This window comes from Lynx canadensis, chromosome A1 (assembly GCF_007474595.2).
Source record: "Lynx canadensis isolate LIC74 chromosome A1, mLynCan4.pri.v2, whole genome shotgun sequence".
NCBI classification, from domain to species: domain Eukaryota; kingdom Metazoa; phylum Chordata; class Mammalia; order Carnivora; family Felidae; genus Lynx; species Lynx canadensis.
The window spans coordinates 171,735,981-171,745,332 of NC_044303.2; positions in this window are offsets into that span (position 1 = coordinate 171,735,981).

Consider the following 9,352-nt stretch of genomic DNA (forward strand, 5'->3'; position numbering starts at 1 on the left):
AACTTCTGTCGCTTTTACTGTAACTTTTAAAAAATTAGAATCAATTTTTAACCAGTTCATAATGTTTCCTGTGCCCATTGCTTCATGCATGAAGAGTCAGAGGCATCCCTTGGTCCTTGATGAATAGACTAATCATAAAATGATATAAATAATTTATAAACATTAAAAATGTTCACCCTCACTGGACACTTGTTGGGACAAGCACTGGGTGTTATATGTAGGTGATGAATCACTAAATTCTCCTGAAATCATTATTACACTATATGTTAACTAACTGGGATTTAAATAATTTAAAAAATGTTCACCCACACTATTGTAAAATAGAAAATAGAGGCAATGAGGTACTACTTCTCACCTATGAAATCAGAGGAGATTGCAAACTAGGTATGCGCTGCAAGCCTGATGGGGGTGTCCTAGGGCAGACAGACTACCCTATTGATCAAGGGTGATTTGGTACAGACTCTTGGGAAAGCACTTTGGCAAAATATAAAAGGAAACACGACAGATACATACAGAGCTTTTGGAGCATAAAGGTTCGTCACAGCATTATTTAGAGTGTGAAAAATAAGAAACAATATTAATGTCCAATGTAGGTAATAGGTAAGGTTTGTCACAACTGAGTGTTTTGCAGACATTCAATTCTGAAATCATGGTAGATTCACATGCAGTTGTCAGAAATAAAATAGAGAGTTCCCATTTACACTTACTTTACCCAGTTTTTCCAGTGATATCTTGTAAAACTCTAGCACAATATCGCAGTCAGGATATTGGCATTGATACAGTCAAGATGCAGAATATCTCTGTCACTGCAAGGATCATTCATGTGGAGTTTTCATACCCTCCCTCCTGCCCACACCCCCTCTTCAGCCCCTAGCAACCACTAATCTGTCCTGTTTGTATATGTTTGGCATTTTTGCACTGAGCAGAGTTCTCTGGAGATTCATCTGGGTTGTTGCATGCATCAATAATGCATGTCTTTTTATTGCTGAGTAGTATTCCATGATAGGGATATACACAGTCTGGTTAGCTAAGCCATCGAAAGACATCTGGGGTGTTTGTAGTTTGGGGCTGTTATAAGTCAAGCTGCTGTAAACATTCACATGTAGGCTTTCACATGAACATAACTTTTTGTTTCTCTGGGGTAAATACCCAGGAATGCAATTGCTAGGTCCTATGTCAGTTGCGTGTTTAGTATTTTAAGAAACTGCCAAACTGTTTTTTGGAGGAGTGTACATTTTTGCGTTCCTGCCAATGAAATATGAGTGAGCCAGTTCTTCCTAACCTCCGCAGCCATCGTGTGACTATTTTTTAGTTTATATTCTGATAGGTCTAGTGAAGTCTCACTGTGGTTTTCATGTGCATTTCCCTAGTGGCTAATGATGTCGAGTACCTTTGTGTCTTATTTGCTGTCTGTATGTTTTCCACATTGAAATGTCTCTTTGTGCCTTGTGCCATTTTCTAATTGGATTGTTTTTTTACCGTTAAATTTTTTAAAACTTGAGATATAATTAATGAATGAAACGCATCTCTTTAAGGTGTGTAATTCAGTAGTTTTTAGTGTATTCAAAAGATTGTGTAACCATCACATTTTATGTTAATCACCCTAAAAAGAAAGCCCACATCTGTTAGCAATCAATCTCCATTCTCTCCTTCCTTGGTTCCTGACAATTTCTAATCTACTTCCTATTTCTATAGATTTGTCCACTCCGGACATTTAATAACAAACGGAATCATACAATATGTGGCCTTTTGTGACTGGCTTCTTTTACTTGACATATTGTTTTATTTTTTTAGCATTTTTTAAATGTTTGTTTACTTTTGAGAGAGAGAGAGAGAGAAACAGAGTGTGAGTGGGGGAGGGGCAGAGAGAGAGGGAGACACAGAATCCAAAGCAGGCCCCAGGGTCTGAGCTGTCAGCACGGGACCTGACATGAGGCTTGAACTTGTGAACCAGGAGGTCATGACCTGAGCCGAAGTTGGATGCTTACCCGACTGAGCCACCCAGGCACCCCTACTGTACATAATGTTTTCAAGGTTCAACCTTATTGTAGCATGTATCAGTGCTTCATTCCTTTTTATGGCTGCATAATATTACACTGTGTGGATAAACCACATTTTTCTAGCTATTTATCAGTTGAGGGACATTTAAGTTGCTTCCACTTTGGGGCTAATATGAATAGTGCTGCTATGTATGTTTGTATCCAAGTTTTTATGCGCACCTATTTTCAATTCTTTGGGCATATTTCTAGGAGTGGAATTGCTGAGTCATATGCTAAATCCATGTTTTAACTTTTTAAAGAAACTGCCAAACTGTTTTCCAAAGCTGCTGCCCCACTTGACGTTCCCCCAACGGTGTATGAGTGTGTAGGAAATGTAACGATTTCAGGAAAAGGCTCTGCCATCTTAGATAAAACATTTCTTTCTGGGCAGTGAATTATCCCTCAGCTGAACTACTGGTCTTGACCACGCAGTGCTGCAGAGGGTCCATATGTTTAGTGATATAAATGATAGCCCCTCAGGCGTCCTACGCACACAATGAGCAAGGACTCTTTCATACCCTTTCCCAGGGCCTGCCACCGCAATTTTCACATGTCCCTCTGAGCTGATCATCCTCCTTCAGGAGAACTCCCATCAAATACTCCCTCATTATCACATCTGACAAAGCAGATCCTAGCTGTTAATGACAAATTAAAGAGTTCTAGTCACCCCTCTCTCCAGCAGTGCCCCTCAGTTCTGTAGGGAACATCTGCTTTTCAGAAACTAATGTTGGCATTTTAAGGCGTGAGCCAGCAGGGAGATCACCCCTGCAGGGGCCTGAGGAGGCACTCTTGCTTGCTAGCCTCTCCCAGAAAGCCAGCCCCTTAGGCACAAACAGCTCAAGCAAAGAGCAGGAGGTGGTCTAGGGCCTCTGAAAAAGAAGGGGCTGACTCCCTCCATCTCAGGGGCGATGGGAACAGCACTGTGGTGAGGAGCTGGAAACTCTGTGCAGGACTGGGTGGCTCCCTACAGCTGTTAGGCAGGAACCGGGACTCCCACTTTCTCAGCTTAGCTGTGTCATAGGGGACGTCTCTGCCACGGACCCTATCATTTCTGAAAAGAAGCTGGGTCAGCTATGAACAAGCGTTCATGGCCCGAGGGCATTAGGGGTGGTGAGAGATCCAGAAAATGGATCACAGGGATGCTGGCTGAAGGAACTGAGGCAGTTTGGCCTGGAGGAGAAACAGGGAAGGGGAGCAGGACATGAGAGGCTGCTGTGCTGAAGGAGGAGCCCACTTAGTCTGTGCAGCTCTGAGAGCCCAGCTAGGACCAAAGGGTGGGTGGAAAGTAATGGAAGGCGTTGGGCTCAGAAAGGTTCCAACTAATAATTAAAGCTGCCCAACTCGAAGGAATCAGCAAATTAATGCATTCTTAAAATTCTCTATTCCATGAGGCTTTCACGTAGCCACATGGGTCTCTCAGTGACATAGCTAAGCTGTGCATTAATGGGACTGTGCATTGTGTGAGGAAAGAGATTAATTTCGTACTGCTTCCAGTAGCTATGCTCAGGGGTGAGCCTAATGGACACACGCAATAAAATAAACGGTGACCCCCTTTTTCTGCCCTGATTCCAGAGCTGCTTGCTGCTCTTTGGGCTTTCCCCCAGGAGTGCTGGGGTCTCAGGGACTAAAAGGCTGGGAGTCTGCTCTACAAGCCCACTTCTCTTACCATCCCACCCCCTCCTCCTGTGACCGTTAACCCAGCTCTTTTGGATATCCTGGATAGAGATAGAATGACATGTTTGGAAGAATCTGGGGGAATAGGATTTTACCACTAAAGAGATTTGACCTTGTGAGGGAATTAAATAAAGGCTCTAAGAAGAATTTCCAGTCTCTACAGACTCATGGAATTTGCAGCTCAGGAAGGTTGATATCTAGGCTCTCCCCCATGTGGTTGGTTAGTGCCTCAGTAGACCATCCATCGATAGGCAATCTGAATCTTTTGCTTCCCCGTCAAAATTTTTTGGTGCTATGTCTTATCAGGGTTTTACTCTCTGCAGTGCCTTAAGTTCATGGCCAGCTACTTTAAAGGCTTCCATCAGAACAGTGGGGGAATTCAGGCATTGTGGCGGGGTGGGAAGAATTTCTGGCCGAGTGAGTTCCTCAAAATAACAGTGAATAGGTAGTTTTCTAGCTCAGAGGTTTTCAAACTTTTTGGTTCTTATACTAAGAGAATCTTAGTAAAGTCTGTATCATCATGCAATTTTAAGTTAATAAAGTTTTCTTCATAAGTTTAAATATTTTCAAAGGGTATAATTGGGAGCATATTATAAATGTTAACATTTTAAAATAAAAGTTGTATTTTTTTTGGTAAGTGTATATAATCAAATCTAAACAAGACAATTGATAATCTATCATTCTATTTTTAAAAACAAACTTACTTAACTTGCAGAAATTTGACTTCTTTTCTCCTTGAACTCAAATTTTCATTCCATTTGTCCTCCAAAATTTTACTTTAATATAATTTTTGTTTAAAAGATTTTATTAATTACACATTTACCTTTAATAAAAATGTATCTAAATTAAAATTTTTAACTTTTATGTTCTGTGACCATAAAACTCTAAGCATTAAAAAAAAATCTGTGTGACTGGGGTACCTGGGTGGCTCAGTCGGTTAAGTGTCTGACTTTGGCTCCGGTCATGATCTTATGGTTCGTGAGTTCAAGCCCCACATAGGGCTCTGTGCTGACAGCTCAGAGCCTGGATCCAGCTTCAAATTCTGTGTGTCCCTCTCTCTCTGCCCCTCCCCTGATCATGCTGTGTCTCTCTCTTTCAAAAATAGACATTAAAAAAAAAATCTGTGTGATTGAATTATCACGATTAGTAATACACTACTGATTAAAACAACATGAATACATTATACTAATTAATAAATACAAAAAAAGCAAATGCATTGCTTGATCTATTGCAAATGCATCACTTGATGAGATGAACTTTCTTCAGTTAGTTCATGTATCTGTAGAGGAATAGTATTTATTGCTAGAAGGAGATGGGTCAACTTCAATTCGATTTCTATTTTTTGGTGTTTATAGATGTAAACTGCAGGAATTTAAAGTATTTTATTATAGCAATGCAATTCAATAATTTTAATTTCTGTGTCAGATGCCAAAATTCATCTACTGCAAAACATATTTTTAATCTTCCGTCACCTGACAACTTGATTAGGTTCTTCTTCGTTTTTCTTACAAGCGGTGAATTGGAAAGCACGTGACTTGCAAAGAGCTTTGTTCTTGTCATTAGCATAATTCACTTTCTTAATTTATGGGAAGTACACCAAAAGAGCTCTGCTAAGACTTATCACTGTTTTTATGCTGTTAACACTTTCACTTAGACTCACCTTTTAAAATTCTGTGTCTTCAGAAAAGATAGGAAAAACAGGTACATTATTCATTTCATTACACTTTTGCCAAAATAATGCCTTTTGATAAAATGCTTCGACCTATTTTTTGCTTTAAGCATGTTACTATTACTCGAGGGCTGCAAATTCAGCTCCTTCACAGAAAATGTCTGTCACAAACCTTATTGGCAGAACGAGGCTTTGTTGCCAAACCAAGTAGCCAACTCAGATATGCTTTCTGTCAGAAAAAACTTTGACTTCGCTTTTCAATTCACATGGCTATTTTGAAGATTATTATACAAATCAGTGAAGATTAAAAGCATATCTTGTGAAACTGATCACTGAAGACAAATATTAAAATTATAAAGATCTAATATAATTATTCCATGTCTAAGTTATTAAAATAGGACAATCAAAAGACTCTTTTTCATAGAAAGTAAGAACAGTGATAAAAGGCACGGTAGACCTCTGGTAAAACCGTATATTAAACACTGCTGACTGGCTTTGGAGAAGAAGAACTAGTATAAAAATCAGAATTACCACAATGATGTAGAAAGGTCCTAGGCTACTAATCAGTCTGGCAGCACATAATTTTTTTGTTATGAAAAAAATATTAAACATTTAATAAGATAGAATCTGATGAGAATGGACTATAACTGAAATGAATATGTTATGGTTTGATGCAACAGGTTTTGACAACTGTATTAACTAACACGCATCAAACCTGAAAACGCACAGGAAAGTTTATCCTTGGTTTTATCCACTTTATCTTGTAAAAACCAATGGTATTCCCTAAAGCCTCTCTAGTTACATTGAAAATAGTCAGCATTGCAAACCTATGTTGCTTTAGCTGCCCTAAGTTGCTTTTCTTCCCAGTTAAGATATATCCTAGGGATGAGTAAGGAGAACTGTGGAAAATAATTGTTTACGAGTACGTGAAGAGGCCATTTTTGGTATTCCATGTCTCTGATTTTCTCCATGCTTCATTCTCTCAGGGCTCTCCCTCAAAAGCAAGGGGTTCTTTGACAAGAGAGTAAGGATGTGGAAGAGGAAATGGTATGATATAAAAATTGTTACTATTTCTATCACTCCACTTTACCATATGTATCTGAATTCTAAAAAACCATATAAGCATCCAAACACCTTATTTCTGTTTTTCTAATGTATCACTTTTAACATGTGTTTAAGAAGGGGAAGCCAAAAGTTCTATGGATTTGTGATTAAAGGAACCTTTAAAGGACCACAAAGTTTCCATTAAAGGAAATGTTCTCTTTGCCACATCTGGAGATTTGTGGTCATATTAAGGGCAATGTGTTATATTAAGATTTGGAATAGGTGAAACTTATATCTTCATTTTTAGAATGTGGGGAAAGGGCTAATATGAATACAGACTGATGCTCAGTAGATCAATTTTAGTAAAAAGTATGATAGGTTTAGGGGATTTGGAAATTAATTCCCTTAGAACTATCCATGAGCATATACTCCTTGGAAACACTTCACATGCCCTGAAGCACACATACCCTAGTTTAAAAATCATGAACTTATCAGACCCCTGTGTACCCTAACCTGACCCAGTCCAAGATTTTTTTTTTTTTTTTTTTTTTTTTTTTTTTTTACCATGGTCTTCTCAGTCACTGAGGCAGGGTCATCAGAAGTTTAAAAGAGGACCTGGAGTGCAGATGGGACTGCAGCAGCCCCTGTTCTGGGAACAGTAAAGGGAAGCCTGTTCCCAGTCTGGTGTTCGTATAGAACTGCATGTTCCCCAGCTACTAAACTAAAAGGTCTCAGAAGGTTCCCTGGCCCTTTGTTGGTGAATAAGCACATCACCGTTCCCTGAAACCAGGAATTTGTGTTGCAAACCCACAAGCCAACGGTGGCAGGCACATAGTATAAGAAAAGAAGAGGTTATGAGCACTGGATCTTGGAGGGGTAGTGGCCAAGAGGGCCAGAGGTGGCCCTCCAACCCCTCTGTTGCCAGATCTTCCAGTTTTCAAGGGAAGACAAAAAGCTGCATTTTCACATAAAATCTTCCAATTTGTAAATGCTGGCAATTTAACATTTTTATAAAACACCCAGCAGGCAAAACAAGTCTACAAGTCCTATCTGATCCATGGCTGTTGGTTAGCTATCTCTGCCCAAAGGTGACATGGTTGTTTGCCTCCAAAGAGAGAACAGAGTGGTTCCTAATCAGAGTTTGTGTTTCCCGCATGGACTCCAGCTAGCGCACTAGTTTTTTACCTCTGCCTCAGCAGTTATTAACCCTTAGCTTAGCAAGTCATAGCTGGGTCCCGAAGGTTTCTTTTTTTTTTATTTTTTTTTTATTTTTTTTCAACGTTTATTTATTTTTGGGACAGAGAGAGACAGAGCATGAACGGGCGAGGGGCAGAGAGAGAGGGAGACACAGAATCGGAAACAGGCTCCAGGCTCTGAGCCATCAGCCCAGAGCCCGACGCGGGGCTCGAACTCACGGACTGCAAGATCGTGACCTGGCTGAAGTCGGACGCTTAACCGACTGCGCCACCCAGGCGCCCCCCGAAGGTTTCAAGTGAAGCGAATCTTTGAAGCTTCATGGAGGCTGAAGGAGTTGTCATCAGCAAACTGAAGTCCACTGAGTTGAATAGAACTTTAGACGTCATTTATTCTAGCTTTCCTGTTTTTACAGTTTCCAATACATTCTCCAAATCTTCCCTTCGGGGGTGACAATACTAGTCTTAATAAATGGAGGCTGCGCAACCCCAGTATTACGGTTCTTGGATGCTATCCTTAGACACCTTCAATCTGGAAAGTTGAAACTTCTCTCTGGAACTCTAAAGACTGTAAAAACCTCTTCAGTGAAAGTAGCTATGATTCTATTTCAACCTTCTCACTTGCAGCCCCTGGCTTACAATTACCCTGAGTGCTTTAACTTCAGATGGTATGCTGCTTTTAAAATGTGGCCATAAACTCTTCAATATTTTTCTCCTTAGGAGGTAGAGCATAATTTCCTCCCTGTGATTGTGGGCTATATTTAGTGACTTGCTTCTAATGAATAGAATATGATAGATGATAGTGACTTCTGAGAATAGGTCACAGGCATTGTGGCTGGCTCCCAGCTCTCGAATTACTTGCTCTAGGGGAAGCCAGAGGTCATGAGGACACTTAAGTAGCCTTGTGTGGAGGCCCGTGAGTGGAGGAACAGAGTTCTCCTGCCAACAGAGGATTCTCCAGCCCTAGTCAAGCCTTCAGATGACTGCAGCTTGGTAACATCTTGACGGCAAGCTCGTGAGATCCTGAGCCGGAAGCACTGGCTAAATTGTTCCTGACTAGACTAGAATCTGTGAGGTGAGAAAAATTTGTTGTTCCAGGATGCAGGGTGTGGATGTCATGTGTTACGTGGCAATAGATAACTAATAGAGATGGGCATAAAGCAGCCTGGGCCGTACCCCCTCCATGGCCTGGCCTCATCACTTCTGTTTCCCCTTTAGTAAGGGCAGGGAGACAAGATGGATCCCCTCCCAGCTGTGATAATATACAGGTGATGGGAAGCTGTTGGGCAAGGAAAACGGCAGTTGTTTATAAGGTGGAAGGTAATTAAGTTTAAGGAGGACTTCTCTTATGTTCAGAAATAGGAACCTCTGGATGGAATTACCAAAAAAGGTAGTGGTAGCTCCGTTTTAAGACTTTTCTTTCAGATTGGACAAATTCTGAGTACATGGAAGGCAGCTGGGATTTAGTTCTGCCCTAAGGCTCCTTTATCTTAATAAAAGTTGAGGGTAAATAGGACACTTCACCAAAATCTGAGATGTGCATTAATTTCAAAAGTAACTCCCCAGTGTAAAAGTCCTTCCTGACACACACATGTCAAGACTCGAGATTTCTCAGAGAGCATCGGATTGCCTCTCCAGAAACTGATCACCCAGTTTGGGGCAAGGTCACCTTCTGCCCCTCTCCCTTCTCTCTGGCCTTTATCTCAGAGGCCTGTTCCTTAGCCTCTGTTCAG